The sequence below is a fragment of the Suricata suricatta genome, chromosome 12 (assembly GCF_006229205.1).
Source record: "Suricata suricatta isolate VVHF042 chromosome 12, meerkat_22Aug2017_6uvM2_HiC, whole genome shotgun sequence".
Classification (NCBI taxonomy): domain Eukaryota; kingdom Metazoa; phylum Chordata; class Mammalia; order Carnivora; family Herpestidae; genus Suricata; species Suricata suricatta.
Window position 1 is genome coordinate 917,897 of NC_043711.1, and position 15,879 is coordinate 933,775.

At 64.7% G+C, this 15,879-nt stretch overlaps 1 long non-coding RNA gene across 1 annotated transcript in view; it reads left to right on the forward strand.

Annotated features, from left to right (window-relative positions):
* Positions 1 to 5,784, forward strand: part of LOC115273617 — a 15,074-nt gene extending 9,290 nt beyond the window's left edge. The window contains exon 3 of the long non-coding RNA XR_003900867.1: positions 4,979 to 5,784. This is a non-coding gene — a long non-coding RNA (uncharacterized LOC115273617). The remainder of the gene's footprint in view (positions 1 to 4,978) is intronic.
* Positions 5,785 to 15,879: the final 10,095 nt, after the last annotated feature.

Consider the following 15,879-nt stretch of genomic DNA (forward strand, 5'->3'; position numbering starts at 1 on the left):
CGTGCTCCGCGGGAGGGACCGAGGACGCGCGCGCCCTGGTGCGCCCGGGTACGTGCGTGCACACTTGCGTGTCCGCACGTGTGAGGCCCGTTTCTGTTCGTTCACGGTTCATCCGCTCACCTGCCCTCAGGCACGGCCACAGGTGCGCGTTTTCAGTGCGGCCAGGCGCTAGCCCGCAAGGTATTCTCCCCACCTCCCTAGGGGCTCCCCAGGGGTCCCCGAGAGCAAGGTCGGCTCCGCGGGGCAAAGACGTATGTCGGCGTGCTCTGGCATTCTATGCATGTTGATGTATGTGCGTGTCCCAGGCCGCGTCCCCTCTGCTTGGCGCCGGCCTGCCCTTGATGGTCCCCCCAGCGCCTCTCTTTCCTTTGCTGACCTGACCCGTGTGTCCGCCGTGAAGAGCCGGGCTCTCAAGGCACCTCGGGTGTCGGCGCCCAGGGGGCGCCCAGGAAACCGCTCAGACCCCCCAGAGGCTGGTTGTGGGAAAGCCATGCCCAGCTCCAGAGACGCCGCTGGAGGGCCAGTCCCGGACAGCGTTTCCGCCATATGGAGCCTGCAGAGCAGGGAAGGCACCCCTCGGAGAACCCACCCACCTGCCTCTCCACTCCTCCATCTTTACCCCACGAACTCCTATTCATACTGCAGGGGCCTGTGCTCTTGACCCTTCTGGGACAGGTTCCCTGGTCCTCTGGGTGTGGATAAAGACTAGGCAGAGTGCCGGCTTCCCCGCCTCACAGACCTGCTGGGTGGCCTTGGTGGCGCCTGGCTGGATCTGGGCTCCCAGGCCATGTCTGCAGACAATGGTTCATCAAAGGTGACTTCCAAGGACGGGTGAATGCTGCCTCCCAGACCGCACCCTGTGGCTTAGGAGGCTCTGATGTGAACTGTCCCTGCCTCTGTCTCGCCTTCCCTCTCTCCCTCTGTCCCTTCTCTTCCTCTCCTCCCTCGCTCTGTCCCTCTGTCACCCCCTGGCCCCGGCCACCCCTCCAGCCCCCATGGGCCATCTCCTTGGCAACGGTGGCCACAGGGTCAGCCATTCGATCAATCTCCTCTCACCCCTGAGGCCCCAGCCCTGGACCCGGAAGGTGACAAGGAAGTGGGGTCAGGCGTGGGTGTCTGGGTGGGGGGAGCGCTGTGGGGTTAGCACAAGGGTCACTCAGGCAGCGTGGGGGTGGGGTCAGCAGGTCAGGGGTCAAGCGAGCCCCGGGCACTGATGGTATGACCCTCCCAGGGCGCCGCTTCCCCAGGGCATGGCCGCTGTGGACTTGCAGCCTCAACTGCGGTCCAGGCGGTTCCTCAGAGCCCTCACACTGGAGGGCACCGGCCCCGTCCTCACTCCGACTTCCAGCTGGTAACAAGGCCCCCCCGCAGGGAGCCGCGGGGCTGGGTCCACAGCACTCCAGGCAAGCAGGTGGGCATCCCACCTCCCGAGTTGGCGCAGGCCTAGAAGGTTCTGCCACTGCTGCCTCTGAGCAGGCCACCATTACGGCCTCTAGCATTTTCCATCCTTACTGCTTCTGGAATAGTCTCCATCACGGCCTCTGCAGGAGTGCACCTTTCCAGTTGTGAGCGGCTCCAGGTTCCAGCTTCTGGGCCGCCAGAGAGCTGTCAGGGGCCTTTAAGGCTTTGCCTTTCAGAGGTGGGGGGGGGCCCATCCTGCCAGGAAGACCTGGCTCTCCACCCCCCACCCCCCACCCCACCCCGGTGCTCAGCAGGGCAGCTGAGCAGTGTGGGGGCCCCGGGGCCCCCCTCAGGTCGATCGGCTGGACCCTGCAGGGGCATCGATTGCTCTGCACGGTTATATAGATCCGGGGACAGGTAGCCTGGGCTTGAAAGGGGAGGGGAGACAGGGCCCAGGGGGCCCTGGGGACCTTGGGGGGGCTGAGTGGAGGTGCTGGTGGGAGAGCGGGTACCAGCCTACAGAAGATACCTCTTCTGCTCTCTCCCCTTCCTGAGCCTCAGTTTCCCCATCCGGACAAGGTGGGGATTTGCAGTGGGTGGGCCTTCGGTGTCCCCTTTTCCAGAGGAGGCGCCCCCAGCTCGGAGAGGTCAGGCTGCTGGCTCAGGGCCACAGCCTGGCTTCGAGGATGCGGGCGGGGTTGGGGGGGTGGGCTGTCTTTCCCAGGCTCCCCGCTCTACCCGGGCCCAGGCTCGGGGTGGGGTTGGGACGCTGGGCCCCTCCCCTCCGGCTGGGCGGGGCTGCTGGCCCTTTAAGAGCCTCGTTTTGGCGCCGCCTCGGGGTTATCGATCGCAGCCTTGGAAACGCGATTAGATTACCCGGCTGGGAACGGCTGCCTGGCGGGGGCCGAGGGGGAGGCACGGGGCTTCTTGTAAACGGCTCTGCGGGGCCGGGGCGTGGCTACGCGGCCCCGCGGTCTGTGGGTTCCGAGGCGCAGCGAGGGGCGGCCTGGAGCCGGGGGCCCCGGGTATCTGGCCGCATTCGCGGAGTGCCCCCGGCGTCCAGGTGTGTGCGGGGCAGGAAGCCAAGTCTCGCTTCGTGGAAAAACGTGATCAGGTCTACCATTATTATTATTAGACGGTAGCTGCGGCCCAGGAACGTTCCCTGGGGTCCCGAGAGCCTCTGCGGAGTCACGTGGGGGAGTCTACGCTCACATTATAGAGACAGGGAAACCGAGGCCCGGCCAGAGAGGTCGAGCCGGAACCGCGTGCCCCTGCTCACTCCCCGGTAGACGTCCCTGGTGAGGTCACTAGGAGAGGGAAGGTGAAGGACTAGTTTTGGGGGAGCGGACGATCCACCATCCCGACCCCTCTCTGCACCTACAAAGGCCTCTGGGAGGTGGATGGCCTGGGGGCGGGCAGGACCGAAGGCAGATCTACCCCCAGTGTGGACTGAAGTGGTGCCGAGTGCGGAGGGGCCGAGGGGAGAGGAACGCCGACCTCCAGGTGTGGGGCAGGGGCGGCCACTCGGCGAGAAAGCCCACTCAGCAGAGGCTCAGACCTTGGTGGCTCACCCATCCTGAGCAGAAAGCCCCGGCCTCTGCCCACACTCACCCCTGCGGCGCTCTCAGAGTCCCGGTTCCAGATGCTCCCACTGCGAACGTTTGCTGATCGACTCCACAACAGTACTTAGCATTAATGGCAATAGGAGTTTAAATCCCAGCTGTTTAGACTGGACTTTGGCTTTTGATTACCATCCCGGCCTCATCCTCCAAAACACCCCTGCGAGTCAGTCGTTGCCAACATTAGGGGATAACCAGCGGCCTGTGAGGCAGCAAGTGTGACTGACCTGGTCTATGGGGGGGGGGGGCCTGGGGGCTCGGCAAGGTGGGCCAACGCATTCCGGACCCCAGGGATGCACTTCCAGGCCGGTCCCTGCGTCTGATTGCTGGGTTGCCTCTGAGGAAAGGGGCCTGATCACGGATTGTAGAGGCTCTGAATCAGCTGAATCCGTTGGGAAATTGAGGCACAGAGTCACAGAGGGGCCTGAGGGTCTCCCAGAGCTTTCAGGGGGTACTTCCGGGCAGTAGGTGAAGATTAGTCAGGTTTGGGCCACAACCGCACAGTACAGCCTGGTGCGGAGCCACCTGGCTGCCGGGGGGGGGGGGGGGGCAGGGAGACAGGGTCTCCACGCCGGAGGGAGGGGAGCGGCTCCTGCCCTCCTCCAGGACTCCCAGGCCTGACAGCCAGAGGGTCCTACACACCGCTGGAGCTTAATAGATGCAGAGCAATGGCCTGCCCAGGGCTCCCGGCATTGGAGCAGGGCCAGAGGAGGGGCCCAGGGGCGCCCCCTCAGAGTCCCCCCGGCCCCCGGCGGGCTCTTCCTTCCCCGCGCAGGCAGCTCTCCTTCCCGGCCCTGCGCCCCTCCCTCGGTGGTGCGGGTGCGCTCCGTCTCTCTCCTCTGTCCTTTGCTCCCTCCTTTGTGACGCAGCGGCGGCGGGCCCACTTCTCAGCTCCCAAGTCCCCACTCAGGAGCCATTAGCCGTGGCCTCTCCAGGTGCCCGCACCTCCTCCCGAGGAGCCTCCTGCGGGGGTGCCTGCTGCTGAGGGCCAGCGCCCGCGGGGTGGGGAGCAGCACAGGGGAGCCCGAGGGGCCTGGCATCTCCTTTCCCTTCTGCCAAATCCTCCAGGCTGCTGTCCCCCTTGCGTCCTGCTAGGGAAACTGAGGTTCAGAAGAGCAGAGGTGCCATAGGAAGGCCAAAGGCCCTGGGGATGATGCAGATTCCTGGGGGGGGCTTGATAGATCCCCCAGGTCCCTTGCCAGTCAGAGCCCCTGCCCCGCCAGGGCCCCCAGCACCCCCACCCGAGGGGCTGCAGCCGTGATGAGCAGGGTTTGTCTGCACCCAGAGAGGAGATGGCGTTCTTGGCAGAGGGAACAGTAGGGACAAAGGTCCTGGGGCAGGAAACAGAATGTGGAGGAAGAAGGAGGTCCTGCTGTTGCCCGCTGGGCTTGGGCCTCTGGGGTCTTTGGGGCTGTGGTGAGGGCTCAGGTCTTTCTCTGGGGCGCACCAGGGAGCCATACGGAGGGACGGATGAGGAAGCAGTCATACTTTGACCAGGCCCTCTGGGTGCTGGGGGGAAGGGACAGTGGGGGCAGGGGGGAGGCAGGGACCGGGCAGAGCCCGAGCGAGGGCAGAGACAGAGAGATGGGGAGACATAGGCCAGGTTTGCCTTCCTGCCCAGACCTGAGCCCCAGGGGGCAGCGTGGCGGCCAGAACGGGCGCCGGGCAGTGGCCATGGCCCCGCTGGCCCCTCCGAAGCAGTAATTAAGGGCTCCCGGCGCCCCCGCGGCATGATGTATGTGCGCCTTAACTAATCATTTATTAGGTCACTGATGTTTCGTCAATATTAATTCATTTATTTAAACAACTCGGCTCCGTAATGAAGACGTTGCCTGAGTGGGGAGGCCGGTGGGTGGCGGGCCAGGGCTGCAGGGGGGGGCTCGGACCAGGGCGGGGGGTCTCCAGGGCACAGGGAGCCCGCTCAGGGGGCAATGACCCTGTCCCTCCTGGGCCAACAGGGAGACTGAGGCCAGAGCCGAAGATGAGCCGCCCCCGGCCCCCGCCCCGGCTTCTGGAAGGTGAAGCCCAGCTCTGCCCACCTCCTGAAGCGCTGCGTCCCACCCCCGCCTGGGCCGCGTCCTCTGCTTGAGAACGACCTGTGTCCCCGGTGCGGAGGAAACCCCAAGTCCTCGCCTCTGCTGACCTCCCTGCCCCCCCTTCCAGGGCCCCCTCCTGTCCCTACCTCTCTATCACCACCTGGCGGTTTACTTGTTGAAAACCTTTGTCATCCATGTACCCCTCCAGCCAGGCCTCCGTGAGGGAAGGGACACGGTCCCCGCGTGCGGGGGACCCTGTCCCAGAGCGTGGGGGACACTCAGCAAAGCCCCCCCCAGCAGGCATTGGGTCCCAGTAATTTCACTGCAGTTGCTGCAATGGTTCCTGGGGCGTCTGGTGGGGGGAGGTCTGCGCTTCCAGCACCGGGGTGAGGGGCCCGGTGACCTGACGCCGAGCGCCAGGCCTTTGCCCGTGGCTGTGGCCGTGCCCGCTGTGCGGTGTGTCCCTCGCAACCCCTCACGGAGCCAGCCTGGTCTTGGGTCGGCTTTTGGGGACCCCGCACTGAGACCCCAGGATCTCCACGAATGGGAAACCCGTGTCGGGGAGGACCCCGCGTCCTTCCTCGGTTCACCGTCTCACCCGCACGCGGGGGCGCCAGGCGGCGCGGCGGGTGAAGCATCTGCTTTGATCCCCGCTCAGGGCGTGATCTCGCGGCTCCTGAGTTCGAGCCCCGCGTCGGGCAGGTGGAGCCCCCTTAGGATTCTCTCTGCCCCTCCCCTGCTCGCCATCTCTCTCTCTCTCTTAAAATAAATAAACATTAAAAAAACATAAAAATATTAAGAAGCGCACGTAGGAATCAGGCCCTTCCTGGCAGACCCGGAAGTGAGCAGGTAAAGAGGCAGAAATGCCAGGTCCCCGGGGTTCCGGGAAGTCAGAATCCCCGGATGTGCGGAGTGAGGCGTGCCGGGGCTTTGGGATCTCAGGGTTTTATGAATTTGGGGGTTTGTTTCTTTGTTCTCCCCCCGAGACCAACGCGGACTCCGGAGGGGGGAGGGCGCTTCTCTCCGGAGGGATCGGGGCGCTGGCGCGGCCGTCCCTCCCGAGTGTCGCGGGCTTGGTCGCCAGCGGGCCCGAGGCTGTGGCTTCGAAGGGCGCCTGCAGCCATCGTCATGACAGCAACGGCGGACACCGGCCTCTTCGTGTGCACAGCCAGCGACACAATCATCACAGTCACTGTCCCCCTCGTGCGGAAGGGGACCCCGAGGCACTGGGCGGGTGGGCGGATGGCAAGGGTTACGCCGCTGGAAAATGTCGAGGCCCAGATTCGGACCCCAGCCTTGAGCTGGGATGCACGACCTTCGTGGCTCCCCACGTAGCCCAGTTCTAAGGCTCTCATCGACCAGGGTCCCCTCCTGCTCTACAGCCTGCCGGGGCTCCCAGCCGCCCCCCGTGTCAGAGCGGGGGCCTCAGCACAGCCAGCCCCTCCACCCGCCCCTCGCACTGCAGCCTGAGCCCGGGCCCTGCCCCAGGCCCGGGGGTCTTGGCTGAGGGGTTTCAGTTCACCCCCTCAAAGGTCACATGCAAGGGGTCCTGGGGAGGCCCGCCAGCCCCGGCCCACCTGGCGGCAGCCCCTCGTCCCGGCTCCGGCCCCGACTCCCCCCGCAGCGCCTGATGTACCGACGGGGAAGCCGAGGCTCGCTCGTCAGCGGGCCCACCTCGCAGGCCCTGGCACAGCAGAGCAGCCCCGATAAAACGGGCTGTTGTGAGGCTCGTGCCCGAGGTTGAAGCACCTCCACACCCGGTGCGTCGCTCTGGCCTCGGGCCCATGTGCGGCCCCGCTGCGGAGTCCAGGCAGGGCAGAGGCGGAGGCGGACATGGGCATCCCCAGCCCGGTGGGGCCAGGGAGGGATGGGGTGGGGGGAGAGTCCGAGAAGGGCTGAGGGTGGCGGGGAGGGCTGCAGGGAGGAGGAGCCTGAGGGAAGACAGAGGGGGGTTTGCCGAGAAGAGGGCAGGGGGTTCCCGGCAGCGGGGACAGCACGTGCAAAGGCCCGGCGGTGCGAGGGGCCCCCAGGATGGCGCTGTGGCCAGAGGGGCAGGCTCGGCCTGTGTCCCGGGCCCGGTGGGGCTCCACGCTCTTTTGGGAGGGCACCGGGGAGCCATAGAATGTTCAGGCAGGGGAAGGACGTGCCCCCGGTTTGGCCTTGGGGTGTAGAACTCCACTGGCTGAGCTCCTGCCGTGCCCCAGCCTTGGTCCCCCTCTGAGATGTGACGTCACACCCCAGGGCTGGGGCCTCAGTCCCACAAAGCGCAGGGCCTGCTGGTGCCCCGTGTGGCTGGGGGTTGTCGACGCGGGCGGGGGCCGGGGTCGGTCGGGGGCTCCCCGCTGCCCGCCGAACAGCGAGCCCCAGCACCGTGTGAGGTGGGCAGCAGGGCGGTAAGGTTCACTTCCTCTTAGACAGACTTCATTAGTGCTCCCCGGTCCCACACAAATTAAGCGAGGCGGGCCACGGAGGCTGCAGCGCCTGATCGATGGGCGGCGAGAAGTCCTGCTTGGCCGTCCGGTCGCTGGGCTCCTAACGGCTCACGACTTTATCTTCTCCAACCAGGCCTGGGGGCCCGAGATCTGGCTGTGCCGCCGCCCCTCTCTGGGCCTCAGTTTCCACATCTGTGAAATGGGGCGAGCTCGTCCATGAGCCTGGAGGGGACGAAGTGGGAGTAACAGGCCCACGGCGAGTCACAGGACAGCCCGCCGTGTCCCCAGGGGAGTCCCAGCCGGGGGCCCCTTCCCTGACGTAGCGGCTGAGGATGTCAGGGTCACGGAGCCCCAGAACCTGGTCGGGCCGCGTGCAGGCACCTGCGTCTCCGAGGCTGGGATCTGGTGGGCGGGCACCTGGCGCATGGATCATGTGCCTGCTGCCTCTGCAGGAGGAGCCAGGAGGGGCTGGGAATCCCCCAGAAGGCTGTGTCCCCCAAACTCTCTGAGGGAAGAGGTCCCCCCAGTCCTCGGAAGTCAGAAGGCTTGGCAGGGATGGGGGGTCCCAGGTGTGGGCGGCCCGGGGCCCCTCCCTCTGCACACACCCCCGCTCTCAGACTTGCCCTCGCAGGGGCCAGGCGGGAGTCCCCGGAGCACTGTGAGTGGGACCGAGACCCGGCATTGTCGTGTCTTCACGGATGCACCAAGAATGCCACCTGGGCACTGACCCCGGGCTGGGGAGCTCGGCCAAGCCTCAAAACAAAGGGTTCTGCCCCACATCAAACGGGCCCCCACCCTGGCTGGCCTCAGTTTACTCACCGGTGCAGGGGCACTTGCTATGGACCAGCCCGGAAAAGAAGTTGCTGATGGGGGCTGCTCATGCAGGGTGTGAGTCCTCCCAAGAGCCGCACCCTGGGAGTCTCCGTCCTGGGGGGCTCTCGGCCCGGGGGGGGCGTGCCTGCGGCAGACTCCAGCCGGGGGCCCAGGGCAGGGTAGCAGAGGACAGCGAGGCACCGCCAGGGAGGGGGCGCAGGAGCCTCCCTCTCCTGGCCTCAGTTTCCCCGTCTGGGTCTGGCTGGGGGCCAGGCAGGAAGGTGGCGGCCGTGTGACAGAGAGGCCGTCTGTGCCCGGGGACTGAGGAGCAGGGCACCAGAGCCGCTCTAAGCTCTCGAGAATGGCCTGCGGTAGGTCTCCTGCCTTTAAGCCTCAGTTTCCCCGACTGTGAAATGGCTGCAGCAGACTGGCCCGTGTCTCTCCGTGCCGGGAGCATTCCCTCGCCCGTCCTGAGCACGGCTCCCCCCAACCTGGCCCCTCCCCCATCCTGCCAGCACCCCCAAGGGGCAGGGGACTCACCCCCTCACTGGGGCCCTTCGTGGGGGGTTGGTGTGGTCGGGCCGGGGCTGGGGACAGGCCTGGGGGAGGCAGTTCTGGGAAGAGCGGAGACCTTTCTCAGAAAGCCCGAGACCCCGAGGGACTCCCTCCTTCTCAGAAACCCCCCCACCGACTCAGAAGGACGTCTGGACAGAGTCTGGGGGGCACGGGCAGGAGGCTTGGACCAGTCTCAGGCGCCAGCCCTTGGCGGCCACCCCATCCTCCCCTAAGTGACACCGTGCCCCCAGTCCCGTCTCCCACCTGTGCCCCCAGGTCCCCTTCTGCTGTCACACCGCGCCCTCCGCGGGGCCCGCATGGTCCTGTGTCAGGGCCCCGCTGGCCGGTTCTGGCTCGACTCGTCCTCCTGATGACGGGGACTCCCCGCTTTGGGCTGCCAAGCCCATGAACCCAACATTCACCTCCAGCAGCACAAACTTGGGGTGCTCCAGCCCCGCCTCACCCACTGGCCAGGCAGGGGGGCTTCAACCCTCCCCGCCCTCCGGCCCAAGGCTGTGCTGGACACCGGTGGGCCCTCCAAGCGACCATCTCTGTGTCCCCTCCTGCTAGCAGTCGACTCAGCCCAGGAGACCCCTGGGTGCTAGTTGGGGCGGGGCCACCTTGACCTCTGGGCGGGAAGGCCCCCCCACTCCAGTCTGCTCTGTGTGCAGCCCGGCCTCCCCAGTGAGGCGCTTACCCTGGTCCACGTGCTGGCTCCCCAAAGTCCTTTTGTGTCCTGGGTCCCCTGAGCGCCTGCTGGGGGGCGGATGCAGGGTCTGTACCGTGTGGGAGGGGAAGCTCTGAAGCGGAAGATGGAGTGTCACCTCCCTTGCTCCCCCGCCCCCCTGGGCTCTCCCCGGGTGACCAGCGAGAACGCTCTCCACCCTCCGCCCCTGCAGCATCTGCGTTGGGATTTCCATGCACGTCAAACCCTCCGGAAATCACTCACAGGTGGCCTATCATAGCTTAAAATTCCCGATCTCCGACTTCTGCATAAATATCAGGTTTCATACCCGTTAGGCCGTCTTTGGGGACTGGACAGCCAAGGGCCGGGAGGGAGCACAGGGCTCAGCTGGCGGTCCGTCGGCTCCAGGGCCCCCGCCTGCCCGCACCAGGCCGCTCCGGGCTGTGGGGGAAAAGCGAGGTCACGTGGACGTGACGGGGCGTTAGCCGAGGGAGCGACCAGTCCGGTGTGTCCAGGACATTCACGTCCCCTCAACCCGACCCCGGACACGTCGTGTTTGTCCGTCTGCCCAAGCTGGCCGCGCGGGCCCTCTGGCTGGGCCATGGACAAACGGATTGGGTCTGAGCCCGTGTGCTCCACCCTCGGGGGGCGATGCCCCGGGGCAGGACGGATGGCACAGCGGCTCTGGATTCACCTTCCGGAGGGATGGCCAGACTGCTCTCGATACAGCCCCTGGGAACACGCTTCACGGGAGGGTCCCCCGCGCAGACCTCGGCCGAGTCCTGCTCCTCTGTCACCTGTTTCCCCATCTAGCAGATGGGCTCACACCAGGCCTGGCCCGGAGCAGCCAGGGTTTTACTCGAAGGATCGGTTCTCAGGCCGGTGGTCTGGACGAGACAGGGTCCTCTCCTGCGGGCAGGGTGCAGGTTTCGGGGTGCAGGTCTTGGGGTGCAGGAGTTCTCTGTTGTTGCTTGGCCCCCTGGTCCTCTGACAGCTCTGGTCTCAAAAGTCCTAACACCCAGGCGTGGGCAGGGCCGGTCCCCCGTCTCCCCCGCAGGTCCCTCCTCCCCGCTCATGGCCCGCAGCCGGGGTCTGCCCATCTCTCTGCCTCCGACCCTCTCCCTCCCTCTCGTGAGGACGTTATGGAGACGCCGGGCCCCGGGAAACCAGTCACCCCGCCTCCGGGGCCTTGATACGGTCCCTCTGCCACGTGAGGCAACATGTTCACAGGTGCTGGGATCAGAGGTGAATGTCTCTGAGGCCACAGTTGAGCCACCACAGCGGACAGCCCGCTCTACCCCTCCCTCACTCCAGACCCGACCTTAGGACCCGGACACCATTCATGGCCTCTGAGGCCGTGGAGCAGTTTGATGCCCTGGGATTTGAAGATCTCCAACTTCCTCTGATCACTCACTGAGCGAGCACTTATTGAGCGCCTGCTGTGTACCGGAGCTCTCTAACAGGGTGGCTTTGTGGGCGTGTGACCTGTGCGGTTGCCCAGGGCTCCATGCTTGGGTCAGCCTTCTGCTGTCGCCACCTTGAAATTCTTGCTAATTTGATCTTCGAACTTGTGTTCATAAGCATAGCCCGATGGGACACGGTGCAGGTCACAGGATAGGGACATGGGAGGGGACACAGTGCGGGACACAGGAGGGGACATGGGAACAGGACACGGTGCAGGACACGGGGTAGGGACATGGGAAGGGACACGGTGCGGGACACAGGAGGGGACATGGGAACAGGACACGGTGCAGGACACGGGGTAGGGACATGGGAAGGGACACGGTGTGGGACATGGGAGGGGACATGGGAACAGGACACGGTGCAGGACACAGGATAGGGACACGGGAGGGGACACAGTGTGGGACACAGGAAGGGACATGGGAACAGGACATGGTGCAGGACACGGGGTAGGGACATGGGAGGGGACACGGTGCAGGACAGAGGCCCAGGTTGCCCACCCTCTACTCCCTGCTCCTCCACGTGCATCAGCCGCGACTATGGCGTCAGCGCAATGTTCACACGTCCACGGCGTCCACAGGGAAATGGAAACAGCTCGGTTGGGTTTGCACAGCGCCTCACCTGCTCCGGAAACAACAGCACAGGAGGGGTGGGCCATCTACAGGCTCCCACGGGTGCAATTCCGGTGACTGTTTGGACGAGTGACACGCTCTCCTGTGTATTTGCCTTTAAAGTCGGCTTTGCACAACGGAAGCATAAGGTTCCGGCGGATGGTTCCAATGCCCATTTTTCTTTATGTAAATGACATGGAACAGCAACTGGAGAAGAACCATGACAGGTGGAGATAGACAGACAGACAGACAGACACTGGAAGGCAGAGAAAAGCTTTACATTTTAGCGCCTTGGATGACACTTGCCTTTTGAAGAAGCCGATGGCCTTTCCGTCTTGCGCAAACCCTGCAAATTGCGCGGCCAGCCCTGCGCATGCGCACGGGGCGCTGGGCACACCTGTGAGCAGACGCGGCCCGGACGTCCTGCTGGGGGGAGACAGACTAGAAATAAATGAGTGTTCCAACCGCAAGGCGAGCAAGACGGCGACGTGAGCTGTGGGGAAAGTCCAGGCGGGGAGGCTGAGGAGGCTCAGGTTACCTGCTGAGTTTATGTATTTGTGACATGTAATTTTAAAAATTATGTACTTATTTTTTATTTTAGAGAGAGAGCATGAGTGGGGGAGAAGGTCAGAGAGAGGGAGGGAGAGGGAGAGAGGATTTCACGCAGGTAAACGTTCAGCATGAACCCAACGTGGGGTTCGATCCCATGACTCTGGGATCTTGACCTGAGCCGAAATCAAGAGTCAGAGGCTCAACTGACTGAGCCGCCCAGAGCCCCCGGTGTTTGTGACATGTATTTAATGCCTACGTACTATGCACTGGTGGTGACAGCAGTGTGACATCAAGTTGTCTGAGAAGGGCCTAGTGTCTCAGGCCGGCCGCCCTGCAGGTTGGAAATGCGTCCCCGGGGGCCAAGCCCACGGCTTTCTGGCTTCTCACCAACGGAGGGAAGGATTCCTCCTTCCTGGCCCTGGCTGAAAACTCCCGGGGAAGGTTTGAGTGGCCAGCATGGCTCACGTGTCCATTTCTGGACCAATCACCACAGCCAGGAGCAGGAGACCTTACATGATTGTCTGGCCCATTTCCGGGGCCAAGACACAATTTAGAAAGATCATCAAGATCTGTGGTGGAGTGGCTTAGGGTGGGGGGGGGGCGGCGGAGGAGGAGGTATGATCAAAGCCCATGCTTGGGACCCAGATGTGGTTACACAGAGAAGGGGCTCGGGGGCTGGGGCTGTGAGGGATGAGTACGAGTTTGTCTGGTGCAGGTGTAGAGCAGAGGCAAAGGCATCCATGAAAGAGAGAGCACAGCTGTAAAAGGGGGCAGTGTTGGGGACGGGCTAAGCCAAATCCTTGAAGGGCCTTCTATGCCAAGCCAGGAGAGTGGGACCTTCATCCCCAGGCAATGAGGAAGCACAGAAAAGTTTTAGAGCAGGGGAGGCATGTGCCAAGTCTTCCAGTGAGAAAGAGCCCCCTGAAGTCGGTGTCAGGGTGGTCTAGACCAAGAGTCAGCCAACAGCAGCCCGAGGGTCAAATCTGGCCCTTGGCCTGGTCTTATAAATAAAGTTTTATTGACACATAGCCACGCCCACTCGGTCATGAATGGTCTGTGGTGCTTTCACTACAAGGACAGACCCGAGTAGTCCTGACAGAGACTATCTGGCCCGCAAAGCTGAACATATTTGCTCTCTGGCTCTTGGAGCCTCGTCTAGCGAAGTGAGGGCAGAGGTAGGAGACCCAAGAGGAGGGGGGCTTTGGAGGGAGTCTGTTCCTGAAGGACTCAGAAAGCAAGACGGGGGATGTCGGAAGGACTGAATGTGGAGGCGGTGGGGGGGAGGAGGTGTCAGGAGACAGCGTTTCTAGCTGGAAGATGAGGACACAGCAGGCCTGCCACTGATGGGGACCCTGAGGGACTCTGAGACCAGGTAAGCCACTGCCACAGTTCTGGGACAAGAGAGGGGCTCTCGGGAGAGGCTTGGGGTGGCAGTGCAGGCCTGGAATCTTCTGTGGGCCCCGGTGGGCTGGCTCAAGGCCTCCAGGGAGCCCCGGGGGAGCCTGTGGCTGGCTTCAGCATGGCCCCACATTGCTGGAGCTACACCTTACATGGCCCCATGGCCTGGAAATCCCACGCGTGCTGGGCTACCTTGCATGGGCACGGGCACAGATGTGCACGTGGAAGCTCTCTTGCGTGGCCGCCTGGCGGTTCCCGGGCTGCTGCTGAATCCGAATGGGCCTGCGTCACCGGAGGATTCTGGGCCCCACGGGCACGATCTACGGTGCTTTCAGACACGCGTCGTCACTGGTGCCGTTTAAGTGCCCGGCTGAGCCGTCCCTGCTGAGACGCCGGTGTGCTGGGGGCAAGGCTGCCCGGGGCTGGGGTCCAGACCGCCGCCGCAGGCCTGGGGGCTCTGCCCGCACGCGGTGGGGGCCCTTCGCTGCCTCAGATGCTCCACCCAGGCCCAACTACGCCCCTAACTGCTCCCGGCTCGGGGCCCCGGACCAGTCCCATTGGCCTCCCCCGACCCGGCTGCCGGGCGCTCCGCCTGCACCCCTACGGGCCTCCCCCTGGCTCCCTGTGCCCTGCCTGGCGCCGTCCCCGGTGCTCGGAAGGTGCCCGGAAGGATGGGACATGGGACGGGCTGTCTGATCAATAGCCCGTCAGCCGCTGGGGCAGGCGGAAGCCAACCACGGGTGGCCGCCTGCTGTCCCCCACTCCACCCTCCAGGAAGGCAGATGAGACTCCGAGACCCTCTTGAGCGAAGCCGGGCACCCGCCTGCCACCCGGCACCCCTATCTGCCGGGGAAGGACCCAGTTCCTGAATTGCCCCCAAGGGCCGCAGCGCAGGCCTTCACCGAGGCCTTTAATAGCCTCGGCCTAATGTTTTATTGTTGGTTTTAAAAGTGTAATTAGTTCAAGTGTAAACAGAAAAACCTGCTTAATTAAGAATTTTTAAACAGGGGCATAAAGCGCTAGCGGAAACATTGGCGCACCCCGAGCTGCTTTCATAAAATCGATCGGGAAGAGGCTCCGAGCGCGGGGCCGGGCAGGGTGGGGGCGTGGGGGGCGCCGGAGAGCCTTCCGGGGGATGCCATTCACCCGCCGGGCGCGGGCCCCAGGGACCTGAGGCTTTACGATCGGGGTCTCGGGACCGGTGCCTAATGATTTTTACGCATTAATGGAGATGACAGTTGGCCAAGACAGACTGTTTAAGAAGCCTTCATGGGTGTCTTGGAGCCGAGTCCGGCGCCCGCGGAGCCGGTGGAGGAGCCCCACCGCGGTCGGGGAGGCCCTCGCCCGCCTGTGCTCCTTGGGCTGGGTGGCTGGGCGCGCTCCCGATGTGGTGCGTGTGCGCACGCATGCGCACGGTAACAGGTGCCGGAGGCTCCGCGGCCGCTGGGTCATCTCCCCGCCAATTAGGCCGGTCCCCTGCGTGTGATGACATCTCTGGGTGTCAAGTGCTTCAACATCTCCCTCCATGCAGGCAACACCCGCCCTCCCCCAGGAATGGGGCCGTGTCCACAGTGGCGCTGGAGGACTGGTCCGAATCAGGGCCCGGGAGAGAGCTGTGAGGTCGGCCCACTGGGGAGGCGTGGCTGGGACTGTCACCATTGCTGGGAGGTCATGGAGGCCTCAGGTGGGCCGCAGCCCCTCGCTCTGCCTGGGAGTTTGGCTGTTCCGAGCACCGTGGGGTTTGAGGCGCAGGAGAAAAGTGCCAGTGGGCAGAGAGGTGGATGGCACCGCCCCAGTGTAAGCCTGGAGCTGGGGGTCGAGGTCCTGGGGCGAGGGGAACAGGTGGGCAGGGCGCGGGGCGTGGGCTCTGGTCCGGTCTCGGGTCCGTGCCCCCCTGCCACAGCGACTTGGTGAGAATGGGAATCCGTGCCAGGGCAGAGGCGCTGACACGTGGAGGCCACGGCGGGGCCGCGCTTCCAGCCTCGGGGCCCTGCGGGTTGAGAGGGTTTGGTGGCTGTTTCCACCTCGGCTGCCCAGGCCCCTCTCCGGTCTGCCCGGAGGCTGGAGACGGCGGGAGAGCAGCCGGAGGTCCTCGCCCGAGGCGAGTGGAGGCCGTCGTCACTCAGGCTGCATCCCAGGTGCGGGATCCGGCAGGGCTGCGCCCAGGCCTGAGCTTGGAACCTCGGAGCCACCTGGACACGGCAGGGAGGGTCCAGGGTCAAGGTCTCCAGAGAGACACCCTCTGTTCCCAGAGCGAACACGCCACCGGCAGGGGCCTCGGGCCTCCAGGGCCGGCAGTCGGGGGCAGGACGGGGC